The sequence below is a fragment of the Rhincodon typus genome, chromosome 9 (genome assembly GCF_021869965.1).
Source record: "Rhincodon typus isolate 14 chromosome 9, sRhiTyp1.1, whole genome shotgun sequence".
Lineage (NCBI taxonomy): Eukaryota > Metazoa > Chordata > Chondrichthyes > Orectolobiformes > Rhincodontidae > Rhincodon > Rhincodon typus.
Genome location: NC_063340.1, coordinates 3,467,596 through 3,486,491, shown reverse-complemented (window position 1 = coordinate 3,486,491; position 18,896 = coordinate 3,467,596). Strand labels below are relative to the sequence as shown.

Sequence of the window (18,896 nt, the reverse complement as noted above, 5' to 3'; positions counted from 1 at the left end):
ATTTCTGAAGAAGGGTCTAGGCCCGAAACGTCAACTTTCCTGCTCCTGTGATGCTGCTTGGCCGGCTGTGTTCATCCAGCTCTACACCTTGTTATCTCAGATTCTCCAGCATCTGCAGTTCCTACTACCCCTCACTGAGTACGAACTGGACAATATGGGCGGAGTTACACCAAATCAGACTATAAACTGCATCATAGCACATGACAAAGATTCATTATTCCTTATCTAGTACAACCATTTCAGAAGGCAGTTAACGGTCATATGTAGGCCAGACCAGGCAAGGATGGCAGATTGCCTTCCCTAAAGGACATTAATGAACCAGATGGGCTTTTCCTGACAATCAGAAGCAGTTTCATGGTCATCTATTTCCAAATTATTATTGAATGTAAATTCCATCATCTGCTGTGGAGGGACTTTATCTGAATCTCTGCATTAATAGTGATAATACTACGAAGCCACCACCTTCCCTATGTTTATGGCAGTGACTGTCAGACAGATGATGGTTCAAATCCCTTTTGATGGAGATTATCATTTCCTGGCTTTTGTATGGATATTACTCGCCACTTGTCAGGCCAAAACTGGATACTGCTTCAGCCTGTTCTTCAGTGTACGGAATCGCCAATAGTAAGGACATAAAACTTAAGCTAATATCTCACTTCAAAGATAACACCCCTTGACAATACAGTACACCCTCAATGCCATGATGGAGTTTCAGCTCGGGGTGTATATGGTTTTTTTTGAGAGGATGAGGCACTGACAGGCATATACCTGTGCACTCAGTCAGTAATGAGACATACACATATTATTACACCTGTCACACTGGAAGTATGGCACCAGCTACCTCAAGCTTTGTCAAGCATTGCAGAAATGGCTGCTGGTAATAAAATTGTCAGCCTGTGAAACAGCAAAATAGAAATGTCTTTTTATCAAATAGAAATTACAGAATGATGCAGAAGTTTATTAAAAGAACCCATTGGTACTGGTACTGCAATGAACTGACATTGTGGATCTTACTTATTCATGGGATGTGGGCATCACTGGATAATCCAGCATTTATTTGCCTGTCCCTAGTCACCCTTGAGAAGTTTTTTTTTTCCTTATTTTTTTCCTTTATTCATTCACGGGATGAGGGTGTCGCTGGCCAGGCAGCATTTATTGCCCATCCATAATTGTGCCAAAAGCAGTTAAGAGTCAACCACATTGCTGTGTGTCTGGAGTCAGTTGTAGGCCAGACCAGGTAAGGATGGCAGTTTCCTTCCCTAAAGGACATTAGTAAACCAGATGGGTGTTTCCCAACAATCGACCATGGATTCATGGTCATCATTAGATCCTTAATTCCAGATTTTTTTTTTAAATTGAATTCAAATTCCATCATCTGCCATGGCAGGATTTGAACCTGGGTCCCCATTATCTGGGTCCCTGGATTAATAGTCCAGTGATAATACCACTAGGCCAACGCCTCGCCCAGAGTTGGTGGTGAGCTGCCTTTTTGAATCGTTGCAGTCCATGTGCTGTAGGGAAGCAGTTCCCGGATTTTGAACCAGCGTCACTGAAGGTAAGGCAATATATTTCCAAGGCAAGTTGGTGAGCTTACAAAGGGTGGTGTTACCGAGCATCTGCTGCCCTTGTCCTTCTGGTTTGTGGTGTTGACCATTGTGCTCCCTTTAAAATTAAACTTTTCTAGTATTTCCTGTATTGTATTATTTATCTCTTTCAGTAATAACTAGCCTCCTCCAGACATTAACATATTCCTAAATAAAAACCAAAAGAACATGTGGATGCTATAAATCAGAAACAAAAACAGAAATTGCTGGAAAAGCTCAGCAGGTCTGGCAGCATTTGTGGAGAGAAATCAAAGTTAACGTTTCGGGTTGAATGACCCTTCCTGGGAACTGATGGTAGCTGGGAAAATGTTGGTTCATTTGCAGAAGCTAGGGTGGGGGGAAGGGGGGAAGGAGTAAACGATAGGTGGGGATAGAGCCCAAAGAGAGAGAAGAACAGCTGGACAGACAAAGGAGTGGACAACGATCTGGCTGTGAGGGTGAATAGTTGTTAATGGGGACTGTTATTGGCTAACAATGGGTTTGTGTGTAATAGCAGACTATGTGATAATAAGGCCTGGTGTGTGGGAGTTGGTGTAAGGCCATGGGAAAGCTCAACCTTAAAGTTGTTGAACTCAATATTGAGTCCAGAGGGCTGCTGGGTCCCCAAGCTGAAAATGAGGTGATGTTCTTCCAGCTTGCGCTGAGCTTCGCTGGAACACTGCAGCAAGCCCGAGACAGAGATGTTGGTTAGGGAACAGGGTGGTGTGTTGAAGTAGCATGCAACTGGGATCTGAAGGTCTTTTTTGCGGATAGAACATATTCCTAGTGCATAAAAAGAAAGCAAAGTGGAAGAAAAGGTTAGAGAATCATTGGGATCACCAAGATGTTCCATTGAACTGACATCAAAGATTTAGGGCTGGAGTCATGCCTACTCTCTTATTATTGCAGTGTTTGGGAAAATCTGAGGAATTAGAGACTTTGCTATGCTTTCTTGACTGTCGCTTCGATGTGGATGCAACTGCAGATACTGGAAATATGAAAGAAAAGACAAACAGAAATCACTGACAGCACAAAGCAGGCAACATCCTACAGATAAAAGAGACAATTCCTGATGTCGCCTCCTCATCAAAGTTTCCACAGTGAGAAACACAAAGTACTTGGTGCTGTCTGCTAATGAGGTCTGACTAATGAGTGCCCCCAGTATTTTCCCACAGAGAGTTGCACTGAGATCCCAAAACTGGAGGGGGGGGGGGTGGTCTTTAGAAGGGAGAGAGGGAAGACAAAACACATAATTCCATACATATGACATATGAATTAGGCGCAGTGGTAGACCATTCAGCCCTTGGAAATCACTGTGATTTCAATAAGACCATAGATAGACCTTTTGGATTTGAAATTCCACACTCCCACCTATTCCCAACTACCTTTGATTCACCTGCTGACCAAGAATCCATCTAGCTCGACCTTAAAGATATTCAATGACACTGCCTCCACCACCTACAGAGGCACACCGTCCTCTGACAAAAAAAATCCACTCATCTCTGTCCTAAAAAAGTGAATGCTATTTTTTTTAAACAGTGTCCCCTGGTTCTGGATCCCACCACAAGAGGAAACATCCTTTCCACGTCCATCTTCTCAAGACCATTCCAGATGTTAGACACATAAATCAAATCACCCCTCAGTCTTTGAAACAGTAGGACACTGGGCAGGCTTCCCTGGTCTGGGTCCTAGTGACTGATGACCCAATGGGATGAACAACATTTCACTGTAGTCAGTGTTTGATGGAGATGCATGAGGCTATCTTTAGCTTCACTTTATTTTTTCTTCATTACATTTCAGTACGCAGTTTATCTGGAGACACACTAGAGATACTACTGAGACACCATGGATTGGCTCATGATGAAGAGGCAATTTGGTAAGTGGTAGACTACAACTAATATCAAAATGTTGATTTATGACAATAATTAAGCATTCAATCTGCAATCACAGCTGTAAAGCACGTTCAGCTGTCTCAGCCACTGCTCAAAGTCTAGCATCTTATCACACTGTGAAATCAAAGACAATGAAAGGGAATGAGTTGGACAGCATCTTTCTAATTGTTTTCACTGCTTTTTGCATTAAAACCGGTGAGAGGGACAGTAGGGGAATTGATGCACATCCATGTACCCTGTGCCCCAGGATCAGAGGAGTGACTTAACCCTTTATCTGCTGAGGTTCCCAAGGCTGTTTCTGATTGAAGATTTAAACCCAAGCAGGAACAAACTAAACACGTCTGGGATGTCCTGGTGACTGAAGAGAGGTCTCAAATGCTGAATAAAACCTCAACAAGCGCTAAACACTGTGGTCACTGGAAATCTGAAATGAGAACAGAAAATGCTGGAAAGAATCAATACGTCAGGTGGTGTCCTTGGGAGAGAAACAGGGGGAGATAGGTAGAAATTAATGCCAGCACCCCTCCTCACCCAGTGCTGAATTTTGGGGTGAAGGATTTTAATTGAGCAGGATTGCCTCAGGGCAGCAATGGCCCAGTCGTGTAGCATAGAATGTTAATCCAGCGACCCAGGTAATTTCCTGGGGACCCAGGTTTGAATCCTGCCGATGGTGGAATTTGAATCCAATCAAAATCTGGAATTAAGAGCCCAAGAAGCAGTTGTCAGGAGAAAAAAAACTCAGCTGATTCACTAATACCCTTCAGGGAAGGAAACTGCCATCCTTACCTGGTCTGACTCCGGGCCCACAACAATGTGGTTGATGCCTATCTGCCTAAGGGCAGTTAGGGATGGACAATAAATGTTGGCCTGGCCAGTGATGCTCACATCCTGTGAAAGAAGTTAAAAAAAGTTTACTTCTCCATCTAATTAAGTCCTCCCAGCTTTCCCACTCGGACCTAATTGAGGATTTAGACTCGGAAAGTAATGTTTACTTCAGGGCTGTCATTACCCTTTGACGTGGTAGAGTTCTCAGGTTTGGGAAGTGCTGTCACAGGAGCCTTGGTGAGTTGTTGCAGTGTATCTTGTAGATGCCACTGTACATAGCTGATAAGGAAAGTGAATGTTCCAGGTAGTGAATAGGGTGCCAATTAACGGGCTGCTTCATCCTGGATGGTGTCAAGCTTCTTGAGTGTTGTTGGAACTGCATCCATCCAGGCAAGTGGGGAGTATTCCATCGTGCTCCTGACTTATGACTTGTAGATGGTGGAGTGGCACGGTGGCTCAGTGGTTAGATCTGCTGCCTCACAGCACCAGGGACCCGGGTTCAACTCCACACTTGGGCGACTGTCTGTGTGGAATTTGCATGTTCTCCCTGTGTCTGCATGGGTTTCCTCTGGGTGCTCCAGTTTCTTCCAACAGTCCAAAGATGTGCAGCCTAGATGGACTGGCCATGCTAAATTGCCCATGATGTCCAGGAATGTGTAGGCTAAATGAGTTAGCCATGAGAAATGCAGGGTTACAGGGACAGGTTAGGGGAGTGGGTCTGGGTGGGATGTTCTTTGGAGGGTTGATGTGGACTCAAGGAGCTGAATGGCCTGTTTCCGCACTGTAGGGATTCTATGATGGTTGACAGAGCTCCAAGAGTGAGGAGGTAAGTAACTTACCATAGAATTCCAGCCCTTGTTCTTGTAGCCATTGTACTTATATGGCTAGCCCAGTTCAGTTTTTGGTCAATTATAACCCCAGGATGTTGATAGTGAGTGATTCAGTGATAGTGATCCCATTGCATGTCAAGGGGCAATGGTTAGATTCTCTCCTGTTGGAGATGGTCATTTCCTAGGTCAACTTGTCAAACAATGTGCCCCCTTTTCTCATCCATTGTAAATTATTAATATAGCAAGGAATTCACCAGGAGATTGGCGTTAATGGATTATTTAAAATAATATTTAAGTGACGGAAGGTGTCATCAACAGTGCTATCTAACAGCACCTACTCAGCAATAACCTGCTCAGTGACACCCAGTTTGGGTTCCGCCAGGGCCATTCAGCTCGCATTACAGCCTTGGTTCAAACATGGACAAAAGGGCTGAATTCCAGAGGTGAGGTGAGAGTGACAACCCTTGATATCAAGGCTGCATTCGACTTGGTGTGTCATCAAGGAGCCTTAGCAAAACTGGAATCAATAGGTATCAAGGGGCAAACTCTGCGCTGGTTGGAGTCATACCTGACACATAGGAAGATGGTTGTTGTTGTTGGAGGTCAATCATCTCAGCTCCAGGACATCACTGCAGGAGTTCCTCAGGGTAGTGTCCTCGGCCCAACCATCTTCAGCTGCTTCATCAATGACCCTCCCTCCACCATAAGGTCAGAAGTGGGGATGTTCGCTGATGATTGCACAATATTCATCACCATTCGTGACTCCTCAGATACTGAAGCAGTCCGTGTTCAAATGCACCAAGACCAGGCTTGGGCTGACAAGTGGCAAGTGACATTCACGCCACACAATGCCAGACTATGACCATCACCAATAAGAGACAATCTAACCATTACCCCTTGACATTCAATGCTGTTACCATCACTGAATCACTATCAACATCCTGGGGGTTATCATTGACCAGAAACTCAACTGGACTCACCACATAAACACAGTGAAGCTAGGAATACTGCAATGAGTAACTCACCTCCTGACTCCCCAAAGCCTGTCCACCATCTACAAGGCACAAGTCAGGATTGTGATGGAATACTCCCCACTTGCCTGGATGAGTACAGCCCCAACAACACTCAAGAAGCTCGACACCATCCAGGACAAAGCAGCCCTCACTTGTTTGGGACCACATCCACAAACACCCACTCCCTCCACCACCGATGCTCAGTCACAGCAGTGTGTACCATCTACAAAATGCAATGCAGAAATTCACCAAAGATCCTCAGACAGCACCTTCCAAACCCACAACCACTTTCATCTAGAAGGACAAAGGCATCAGACATATGGGAACACCACCAACTGCAAGCTCCCCTCCAAGCCACTCACCATCCTGACTTGGAAATATATTGCCGTTCCTTCACTGTCGCTGGGTCAAAATCCTAAATTCCCTCCCTAACAGCATTTTGGGTCAACCTACAGCAGGAGGACTGCAGCTGTTCAAGAAGGCAGCTCACCACCACCTTTTCAAGGGGCAACTAGGGACAGGGAAGAAATGCTGGGCCCAGCCAGCAATGCCCATGTCCCACAAATGAATAGAGAAAAAAAATTAACTGACTGGGTAGATATTAAAGGTGAACAGTTGGGGCCCTCTTGTGATGCAGTGGTGTGTCCCTACCCCTGGAGTAGAAGGCCTGGGTTCAAGTCCCACATTCTCCAGGAGGTGTGTCATAACATCTCTGAACAGGTTGATGAAGAAAATAGGTTATTTTTTAAAAAATGTATAAAAGGTGAACAGAAGGCTCCTGTGGTAGTGTTCCTAACTCTAGACCAGGAGGCATTGGCTTCAAGTCCCACCTGCTCCGGTGATGTGTCATAACGTCTCTGGCTGGGTTGTTTAAAACTATAAGGGTGGGACCGGTGTGTGGAAGGATTGTAAGACTGAGTAGTTAATAAATTCTACCCATAAAAGAAGGTGTTTTGGTTTCTGTCTCACTGATTGGTTTTGCATCCAGATTGACATAAATTGTTGCTGCATTTGAGATTTGGCATTCTTGCATCAGTCCTGATGAATGCTAGTGAAAAAAAAAACCCTTTAACAATGTATCTCTTCTTTGTACAACTCAGCAACCATTCCAAATAACAAAAATGAATTTGTACGGTTATGCTATACGGTGAGCACAAAATTTGAATGACTACAACTTTTTAATATTTCTAAATTATAGCCTGTTTATACGGAGATAGAAGGATTTTAAGACTATTGACACTTTGGTATTGCACTGTAGTGTACCTGTGTGCCTTTCCAAGAGTAGGAGTGAATGAAAATCAGAATCTAAGGGAAAAAAATAAGAAGAAAACATGAGGCATTCAATGCAAAAGTCTTCCTGTTGCTCTCTGTGTTACTTGCGTTAAAAAATGGGTCTTAATAAACCCTATAAAAATGTTCTGTACCCTACATGTGGAAAGCTTTTGCTCAACAGTAGCAATTAAATCATTTGGAACAAGCTCTGTTTCCATCACATTGATGGCCACGATGACGTTGTGTCAAATTAAAATGACAAATTGTACGTGTGAGAATAAAAATAAATTCCACAACACATAGTCAAGACTACCGCTATTTTCGGAGCAATCTCGGCATGCAGTTAAATCACTGCCCACATTCTTACTTGTTTGCGAGTTGACATAGCTCCACACTAATCAACCATACCTCAACCATCAAAGTCTCTGCAAACCAACTGTCTGAGCCTCCATAACTATCATTTAGCTGTCAATGCTTAGTTGGGCTTTTTCCCCCTTGGCATTGGAAGCGATGACTTTCATTGAGTGCACTGATAGCCTTGAATGTGCTGGTGTTGAAGAGAAGGGCATGTTGCAGTTTGGAGATGATCTCATGGACGGGGTGCGCTGTTGGATGTTGTGGGATGGGGGTTTGCAAAAATGCCGAAGTTGCGAATTAGGACTGTTCTGATCATTTTTAAACAGAATGATAACAAATCAAATCCAAAGGACTACCAGCTCCATGGCATGTGGAATGCCCAGTCAGAGCCAACATCATGGCAATGTGGTTGGTCTAACCTCTTGGGGAGGGATCTGGGGGAGGAAGAAGTGTGCTAGGGCAATGGTGGTCGGAGGATACATCACTGAGAGGAGTTGACTGACACTTTTCCAGGCGTAGAGCTGAACCCAGGGTGGGGTGCTGCCTCCTAGATAACTCCGCTGCCCCCCACCTCCACCAACCCAGGGTCAGAGATGCCAATGTGCAGCTGTAGGGAATTCTGAAGGAGGAGGATAAACAGCCAGAGGTTGTGGTTCATGTTGGGACGCAGGAAGAAAGAGGAGTGAAGTCCTGCAAGCAGACTTTAGGTAGCTTGGGAGGGCATTGAAAAGCAGCACTTCAAAGGGAGCAATCTTCAGATTACTCCCTGTGCCAGGCAGTAATAAATATCGGAATAGGAGGATAGACCAGATGGAGGTGTGGCTGGAGAAATGGTGAAGGGCAGAGGGATTTAGATTCCTGAGGGGTTAGAACCATTCCTGGGGGGGGGGGGGTCTTGGAACAAATTGGGTGGGTTACATCTGAACAGGAATGGAACTAACATCCTTGTGGGGAGGCTGGCTAATGTTGTTGGAACAGATTTGAATGAGATTGGCAGAGGGATGAGATCCTGACAGGTAGTTCAAAGAGGAGAGAATCTGAGATACAATTAGAACTTAAAACATGAATCTAGAAGACGAGGGAACAATGGCTAGATAAGAAAGAAGTGAGTTTATCAAAATTAATATATTTTAGTACAAGGAGCCTGAGGAATAAGACAGATGGGTTGAGGGCTCAGATGGGAGTATGATAAAATAGCTATGACCAAGGCTTGGCTGAAAAATGGGCAGAATTGGCACCTCATCATTCCTGGTTATTGGCCATTCAGATGAGAGGAAGAGAGAGAAAGAGAGAGATAAGGAGGAAGGTCACAATATTGAATAAGGAATCAATTAAAGCAATGAGGAAGAATGATATCTTGAATACCAAAAGGGACCATATGGGTGATGTTACAAACTATTGGCCCCAGATAGTCAGGGGGAGATAGAGGATCAAATGTGTAAACCAATTTTAGGGAAATGTAAGAATAACAAGACAGTAAGAGGCTGGGATTTTAACTACCCAAATATTAACGAGGGATAGTTTTAGTGTGCAAGGTAGGTAGCAAAACTCTTAAATTGTATCCAGAAGAACCTTTTTAGCTAGTACTTACAAAGCTCAACAAGAGAGGGGTCAGTCCTGGACCTAACATTCGGAAATGAGCCCAAACGAGTGTAGGGTATATTAGTGAGGGAGCATTTTCGAAGGTAGTGAATGAAAGAAAACCCAAAAGTTTTTTTCTTAATATATGAAGACCAAGAGAATAACTAGAGAAAGGGTAGGGCCTACTAGGAAGCATAGAGGTAACCTGTGTGTGGAACCAGAAGACATGGACACAGCCCTCAATGAATACCTTATATTAATCTCCACACTGAAAAAGGATAGTGCAGGAATAGAAATCAGAGTGGAGGACTGTGAAATGCCAGCAGAAATTAACAAACAGAGAGAGAGGACGTACTAATAGGTTTAGCAGATTTAAAATTGGATAAACCCACAGGCCTGGATGAGGTGTATCCCAGGCTGTTGAGGGAGGAGGTATTAGGGCCCTACCAGTAATTTTCAAATCCTCTCTGATCACTGGAACTATCCACAGGTGAGTTCCTAGAGGACTCGAGAACTGCTAACATCGTCCTGTTATTAAAAAGAAGGGAAGGAAGGAATAGACTAAGAAATGACAGGCTAGTCTGTCTAACCTCAATCATGGGCAAATTATTAGAAAGCATTTCTGCGGGACAGAATATGACTGCACTTGGAGAGTTATGATTTATCAAGGACAGTCAGAATGGATTTTTTAAGGAATATTTGAGGTTGACAAATTTGATGGAATTTTTTGAGGAGCTAACCAGGAGTGTTAATGAGGGTAGTGCATTTGATGGACTGTAGCGAGGCTTTTGATAGGCTCCCTCATGGCAGACTGGTGAAGAAAGTAATAGGCCATGGGATCCAAGGCAAAGTGGCACATTGGATCCAAAACTGGCTGAGAGGCAGGAAGCAGAGGGTGATGGTACGGGGATGTTTCTGTGACTGGAATTCTGTTTCCAGTGGGCTCAGTGCTGGGGCTCTTGCTGTTTGTGGTGTACATTAATGATTTGGATAGAAATGTAAGGAGATATGATCAAGAATTTTGCAGCTGACAGGAAAAATGATGAGGGTTAAATATTTAGGAGGGCAGTTGCAAACTACAGGAGGATATTGATGGACTGGTCAGTTGGGCAGGACAGTGGCAAATGGAATTCAACCAGGAAATGTGAGAGATCCCTTGGGGAAGGCTAACAAGGCAAGGGATTACACTCTGAATGGTAGGAACCTGGGAAATCCTGAAGATTAGAGGGACCTTTGCGTCTATATCCACAGACCCCTGAAGGTAGCAGGGCAGATAGATAAAGGTGGTTAACAAGACATATGGCACACTTGGCTTTATTAGATGAGATGTGAAATACAAGAGCAGGGAGATTATGCTGGAACTATATAAAACACTGGTTAGGACACAACTGGAGTACTGTGTGTAATTCAGATCACCACATTATAGGAAGGATGCGATTGCATCCAAGAAGATGCAGAGGATATTTACCAGGATATTGCCTGGGCTGGAGGGTCTTTGCTATGAAAAAAGATTGGATAGACTGGGGTTATTTTTCTTGGAGCAGTGAAGGTTGAGAGCAGACTTGATAGAGCTGTGTAAGATTATGAGGAGCATAGATGATGAATAAGAAGTTACTTTTTCCATTAGTAGAGGGGTCAGGAGAGACTGTAGATGGGCATAGATTGATGGTATGAGATAGAAGGCTAAGAGTAGGGTTGAAGGAAGTTTTTTTTTATTAACCCAGAGGCCAGTGGGAGTCTGGAACTCACTGTTTGAGAGTGTGGTTGTGTCAGAAACTCTCATTACATTTAAGCAGGACTTAGATATTCACTTGCTGTGCCAAAACCTCCAGGGCTATGGGCCAAGAGCTGGAAAATGGGGTGAGTGAAGTCAGATCTTTGTCAAGCAGTGCAGACACGATGGGCCGAATAGACTGTTTCTGTGCTGTTAACATTTACGAGTCTACCAATGGCAGGACTCCACTGAAATTGAGATTGCCATTTAGTTCTTGCAATGTCCCTCAGACCTCAACTCGCTTTGTTCCATAACAAACCAGGCTGAAGTTCTTCCAGAAATAAAGTGCACCTGTTTCATCCTTGAGAAATATTACCCACTTCAACTGTGCAAAACATTTGGGGAATTCTCATGAAAATGCTGCATTAGGCCTTAAAGAGTTCAAATCACGAAGGTGCCTCACCCAGAGCTACTCTCTACACAGGGAATTGGTAATGATGGAGTACGGAGAAACAGGAAACATATTAACCTGCAGTTGGTGATTGGTCTGTACACTGCAAGCATTGCACAGTGTCAATAATATAATCATCAGGTGGGACATCACAGCCAGAATGCAAAAATGTGTGGAGTTTTATTTTGTGTCAGATTTGTATTTTCTTTTTGGTTTTGTAACCCAACCATTTAATATCGCAGGCTTTCATTTTTCAGTTTATTGGTTGGGCAATAACAGCAAAATTATGTTCTGTACTTATGATGTCTCTCTATGGTAAATTTATGATGATACTGTAATTTTCCTCCATTACCTCGTTACCAGCGCACATTATTATGCGACTGTCTCACCGTTTACCCACAGGAGAAACAGTGCCATTAAAAAGTGTGCAATTCATTCTCTAAGGTTCCGAATTAACAATAAAATTCTACCTCTGCTCTCGTGAACAGATGTAGTCTTGCGCTCATCCAGTCTAAAAACTGCTACACTTAACTACAGTTACTGAGCCGTGACCTTCAGCCTAAGGCTAGTGGCAATAAAATTTTCATGCAACCATATGGAAGAATATTTGTAATAGAGATTTACTGTCAGCAACAGTCCCAGAGGAGAAAATAAGGAAGCTGTAACATATTGCTTATTGTAAATCACTAAGACTTCAACGGAGAAATGAAGTCTCCTCTAGGAAAGGCTACCCTACCTCAACCCTTTAAGTATTGGGCACGCAGCTTATCAAGAATATATATAGTAAGGCGGATATGCTGTTTTGCTAAGTATGTCAGATGTTGTTCCAGTAAATCCTGCAATTAGTTTCTACAGTGATTAATCATCATTACTGTAATTCCCTATTAGAGGGGCGCCTTGTACAGAAAAGCATTAAACTGCAATATTGGTTTATTTATTTTTGCGTGGATAATGTAATATGGCTGCACTGTTATTTATTTGATTGCGTTTATTTTTCAACCCAACACGATTAAACATCAGGAGCGAAATAAGAAAAGTGTAATATCTGCGTTGGGTAAAGTACACAAGGACTTGGTCCTTCAATTCAGCCAAATTACACATGTCACTACATGCAGGCATTGGAATGATGCCTGGAGCACAGTCCTTCGAAATGCATTGTGTTTTCATTAAATCATGAGTTTGTCACAGTGAATCACAGCTGCCAGGAAGCTATGTTAAATTATGAACAGAGGCGTTCCTCGCAAAACAAATTGTCAACATGCCTACTTTCAAGGTAATATTTAGCTAAGTGCTTATTTCAAACATAACCTTGACAAACTGGATCCACTGAAAACCAGAAATTTGACTCCAACTTGACTTTGTTACAGGATGGCCGCTGAAGTCCCTTGACCTCTGATTTTTACTTTAGAGGATGCCCGAGCTTATCGTATTTTGGCTAGCTTTTTATAAGTCAAAGGTGTTCCCTCTTACAGCGAGGTTTATGAATAGGAGCATTGGAATTTTATTTTTCCAGATTGTTGTAATTACTGGGAACCATCTTACCCAAATGTAGAAATGACATGGATTTTCTCAGTAATTATAATTGAGGAACTCGCAAGATTGATGTAACATTCATAGACACACTGTCAAAGGTCAGTTCAGGTTCCAACCATAGCTTTTCCTGGGCTAACTTTCTGGGCGAGTAAAAGTTTCTGGCTTCGAGAGGTAGTCTTGACATTTCCCTCTGCGAGTATATTTTAATCTTTAACAAAGCTCTTTCTAGTGTTGACTGGAGAGCAACAGAGTTAACATTTCAAGTCTGTGGTTTTTCACTGTTTTCTGAAAATTTATTTCCCTCTCCATAGGTACTGCCAGACCTGTTGCATATTTCCAACACTTGTAGTTTTGATTTCAGAATCCTGGCATCTGCAACATTTTGATGATGTTTATTTCTCATGGTAGTAATACCAAGGTGCAACTTAGTGAGCTTCAGTCTCCAGGGGTTGCGGGTTCGTGTCCCACTTTAGAGATTTAAGCACAAAAATCCAGGCTCACACTGGTGGCGATGGTATGGCACTGTCAGATATGGCGCTTTGTGGATAAAATGTTAAACTTCTCTCTCTAAGGTGGATCTAAAAGACCATGTAGCACTATTTCAAAGAAGAGACAATTATCTCCAATGTCCTGACCAATATTCATCCTCAATCAATTGCAAATAAATTATCTGGGCCTCATTACATTGCCATCTGTGGGAGGTGGCTGTGAGCAAATTGGTTAATGCATTCCCTATGTACAACAATGATTACACTTCAGAAGTGTTTGATTGGCTTTGCAAAGTCCTAAAATTTATGAAAGGTGCTATGGACCTTTGTTGTTTTTTTGTGTATAGTTTCTAACCTTAGAGTCAAAGAGTCATAGAGCTGTACAGCATGGGAACAGAACCTTTGGTCCAACTCGTCCATGCTGAGCAGATATCCGAAATTAATCTAGTCCCATTTGCCAGCATTTGGCCCAGATATTCTGTATCAAAGGATAGGGGATAGTGTGGGAAAATGGCATCAAGGTAGATGATCAGTTGGATAGTACAACAGACTCGAGGCGCCAGATAACTTGTTACTGATGCTATTTCCCCAAGTCTCTAAGCACCTTCTTGTAAAGCCTCAATTTTGGCTCTCATCACTGCTAATATTGCTGTGATTCCCAAATACTGCATTGCTGCAATGCTGCGGTTATATAGTGCAAATACTGATGATGCTGGTCTAAAACCCACTTGACAATGGACCGTTTCAGAGGAGACAATGTTACTCCACTTCACTTCAAAGTTGGTGCTCAGGCATTCAAAGCAGACTCACACACAGGAACAGAAACCCCTGCAGTGACAGAAGATAAAGAAGCTGGAGCAAGCCATTCAGCCCAACTGTGCCATCAAATTGTGTCTGATTTTCTATCGAATGTTCCTGCCTTCGAAGTCTTCTTTATTGCATGTGGATTTTCTTTATTGTGCTGTGTGGATCACTTCAGATTGCACCCTGTACAGTTTAGAGGGAGCATTGGTTGTACCATGTTTCCCGTTTTGTACCTGTGCTGAAAGCCTTATTAGATACATCATTATCATTTTTCGAAGTTGGATTTTAAAACAGAGGTGGAAGGATTTTGGTCAGTTCTGTGAAGAGTTTCTTTTCCAGTGGGGTCAGAAAGCCTTTCTGGAACAGTGACCTAAGCATATCGCCACTAAGAAAACTTGTGACGCAATCAACTGTAAATGAATAACATATTTATACTGTTGACTTTATGACCTTATAACAAACTAAAACCATTAGTTTTGTTTTTATTTCAGAGAAGAAGGCATAATGAGGATCAGGAGAGGCAAGATACAGTTCAGTTCAGAAGAACCAAACATTTCAACAGAGGTTTTTTCTAGTTTGTGGAGATTCTAAGCTCAGAGAGTTTGGATAGGGGTCTTCAAATTGTTAGAACGTGGAAGTTTAGGCCATCTGAATTGAAGAAGTTTCATACCCAGGAATCATACAATGGTCTCTACTGTTCAAAAATAAAGAAACTGGAACATGTCAAGGAAGTAAAGTTATTAAAAGCTGAGACAGAAGTGATATTTCTCATGGCTTACATCTCTGTAATGGATGCAGTTGGGAATCAGATAGCACCTTCCAAATACATGACTACTTCCATCTTGAAGGACTAGAGCAGCAGATACATGGGAACATTACCACCTGCAAGTTCTCTTCCAAGTCACTTCCCATCCTGACTTGGAAATAGATTGCCTTTCCTTCACTGTTGCTGGGTCAAGACCCTGGCAATTATTGGTCTACCTACAGCACATGGTCTGCAGCAGTTCAAGAAAGCAGCTCCCTACCACCTTCTGAAGGGCAACTTGTGACGGGGCAATAAGTGCTAGCACCCACATCATTTGAGTGATGAAAAGAAGAAGGGTTTAAACTTTAAAAACCAAAAGAACTGCGGATGCTGTAAATCAGGAACAAAAACAAAGTTGCTGGAAAAGCTCAGCAGGTCTGGCAGCATCTGAATTTCTGAGGAAGGGTCACCGGACCCGAAACGTTAAATCTGATTTCTCCTCCACGGATGCTGCCAGACCTGCTGAGCGTTTCCAGCAACTTTGTTTTTGTTCAGGGTTTAAACTTTGTTTTGCTGTTTGTGTTAAGATCTTTCTAGTTGTTTTATATAAGATCTTTTATATAGGCTTTTTTTTTTCTTTTGTGCAATAAACTTACGTTCTGTTCTCAAAGAACGTTTACAGCCTCTTGTGAGCAACGTTCCTCTCATGCAGCTATTCAGAGGGTCAGTGCACATCAATCGGTGCATGACCACATTAATGTCCGGTTCTTGAAGTCACTGCTATGCACAGCCCTCTGAGGTCATGCAGTGTTAGGAAAAATGAGAGGGGATGTAACTTGTGAATATGTCTCAGTGACTAACCACCATGTTAAAATTAACCATATGATCCCTCAAGTTATGTTTCACACCTCCCTTGACTCCGTTAAAGTCAAAAAATCGGAGCCTTGAAACATAATGACTGAATAATTACAGCTCTCTGGGCTAGACAATCCCAAAGATTTATAACCCTTTAAGTGAAGAAATCTGAATACATAATATAAGGGCACCCTTCGTGTCTGAGTTAATGTTGGTGGGGCTTACAGATGTAGTGTCAGTGTACAGTCTGAGTTCCCATATGTATTCCCCACAGCAAGCAAGGCTTGATAAGCATTTAACAAGTTAGCTGGGAGCTGTTAGACAAGAATAAAGATTACCAGATAAAGATAGCCACACTGGGAAATCTTTCTCTCACTGCCCCGTTTAATCATTCATTTGGACCAATTCAATGGTAACAAAGAAAACACCTAACAAAAACAAATTTTATACAGAAAAAATGAAAGATCTGAAATGCACTTCAATTTCCAAAGGGTCATTCGGGAGGCCATTAATCATGGAAAAGAGGACAAGCAGGGAGCTTTTTTTTTAAAAAACTTAGTTCTAAAACTTGACTCAGTCAGACACGTTGAAATTCAGGCGAGGCTCGTTTATTTCTAGACCATAGATGCTGCAAATGCCTTCTCTAGGTGATGTGGAGAGCACACATATATGACATAGTGTCCAACATCATTCTAAAGTGACAGAGAGCAGGAGCCTGTCTCAAAGATGTACTAACGGAGGTTCCAGGTGACTAATAGTAGGAGGTGAAATAACTCCATCGAGGCTGGTATCCCATCACCACGTCACCCTTTATCCACACGTGCAGAATACATGACACTGTCCCAGCTAGCTCACAGCTAACACCTAGAGTCAGCAGAACCTCCAACACTCCTGTTTCTGACTGTCAGCCAGGGCTGCCTGATTGGATCAGGTTAACAGCCCCAACCATGGAACTCATATTCTATGAGGTATACCTGGCTGACCCCATTCCAATCACTATGTTGGGGGAGGTGTCAGATTATGAGGCCATTCTCAGGCTTGGCCAGCGGTGGGATCCCCATCAGCGGCACAGCTCCTGCAGATGCCCTTGGGCAGCTAACAACCTGGTCCAGCAGGAGGCGAGGGTGAGCAGCAGGTTGCGTGGTTTGAGGGAGAAGGGGGAGTGAAAGGGCTGTGACGCATAAGGTGCTCTGGGGTGAAACAGGCACCTTGTTGGAATTATGGATAATCACTCCTCTACTTTTAATTGAAGGTAGTTGGTAAAAGGCTGAAGCCAGGGCTTTTGGGACAATGATTAAAAACGGCAACAGGAAACAGTGATCAGCTAATGTCAACATTAGATTTTACAAACCTCTACGCTATAAGGAGAAAGAAAGTCTTAATGAGAGAAGCTTCCAATCAACCTGTTCAGAGATGTTATGAGCCACCTCTGAATCAGGTGGGTCTTGAACCCAGGCCTCCTGGCTGAGAGGTAAAGACACTACCACTGCAGCACGAGAGCCCCAAGTGTTAATAGTACCTTTCCTCTGGGTACAGGCACTGATCATCTGCAGAAAGAATTATGTTTAATTTTTATCTGGTCCCTTGTTACTGAGGCCTAGTCAGTGCAGCTCCAAGTAAGGCATTCTCCCTTACCCTTGCCTGTGTGCAGTAATGCTCAATAAATCTTGTTGCAGTTCCCCACAGGTATGGAACTCACATTACTCCAGATGGATTGATGGAGGGAGAGATAGTAGGAACTGCAGATGCTGGAGAATCTGAGATAACAAGGTGTAGAGCTGGATGAACACAGCAGGCCAAGCAGCATCAGAGGAGCAGGAAGGCCCGAAACCTCAGCCTTCCTGCTCTTCTGACGCTGCTTGGCCTGCTGGATTGATGGAGGCTCAGGTTCTGGGGAACACTGACTGGGGAGATTATCTGGTTAACTGGTTGTCACAGGTTATCTGTTCATTATTACATTACTGTGTGTGGAAATTGGCGGAACACAGTTTGGATGCTATGATTCCTACATTACAACAGCGACTACACATCCAGTTAAAGCACTTTCTGGAGATATTGAAACAGGCTATATGAAGGCAAGGCTTTCTCATTTTTTAAATATGCTTTTTGGTTGGTGGGGGGCAGCTCTGTTTATAAACTTACATCTTGACTTCAAGTTGTTGATAAGGTGACAACCTCCCTGGAGATCAGTACTGTCAACCAGGGGTTTCACATGACAGAAAAGAAAGTTACATTTGGAAATTTTGCTTACAGATAGAAACTAGTTTTCTGAAGATCTTTCCTAAATGTTTAAGATTTAATACATCAAAGTGCGTGGGAATCAACAGTAGGTATTCTGCTTGAATTCTACTTGTGACAATGGATTTCTTCAGTCTCAGGAGGTGAATAATCTTCAAAACTGGACATTAATGCCAAACCCTGTCAATACTGCTCTGCGAATTCCTGGAAAACAGGACACATGTCATGTCATCTCAGTTGATACAAAGGTTATCAGATTTCGAATGCAGATGGGTCTTGCGGTGAAATAGTAGTGTCCTTTTCCTGAGCCGGGAGGGCTCACATTCAAGTCTGGAGGTGTGTAATAACATTTGCAAACAGTTTGATTTGGGGGAAAATATTTCAGATATTAAGTCAGATCCACAATGGGACAGAAACAAGACAGATAACCGAAACCTGATGGTGGCAGTAGTTTGCAGTCTATGACGATACAATCTTCCCATTCCAATCAACAATTCAGCTTTTAGAAACACAGAGACATTTAACAGTATCTCACAGGTAGGTCAATTACTTCTCAACAGAATATTGACAACTTATTGCAGATACAAGTTGCTGGGAACTCAGAGGGTATATCAGAGAAACAGGGCAAAGTGCTATGGCCACTGTTTAATGATGTATGAAAAATCAGCTAGCAAAGTGCACCATTAAGAATAGCTAAATCTACTGCATCACAAAG

At 42.9% G+C, this 18,896-nt stretch overlaps 1 long non-coding RNA gene across 1 annotated transcript in view; it reads left to right on the top strand.

The window, feature by feature from the left end:
• Positions 1-15,218, top strand: part of LOC125483931 — a 22,346-nt gene extending 7,128 nt beyond the window's left edge. Inside the window, exons 2-3 of the long non-coding RNA XR_007262795.1 lie at positions 3,384-3,459; positions 14,835-15,218. This is a non-coding gene — a long non-coding RNA (uncharacterized LOC125483931). The remainder of the gene's footprint in view (positions 1-3,383; positions 3,460-14,834) is intronic.
• Positions 15,219-18,896: the final 3,678 nt, after the last annotated feature.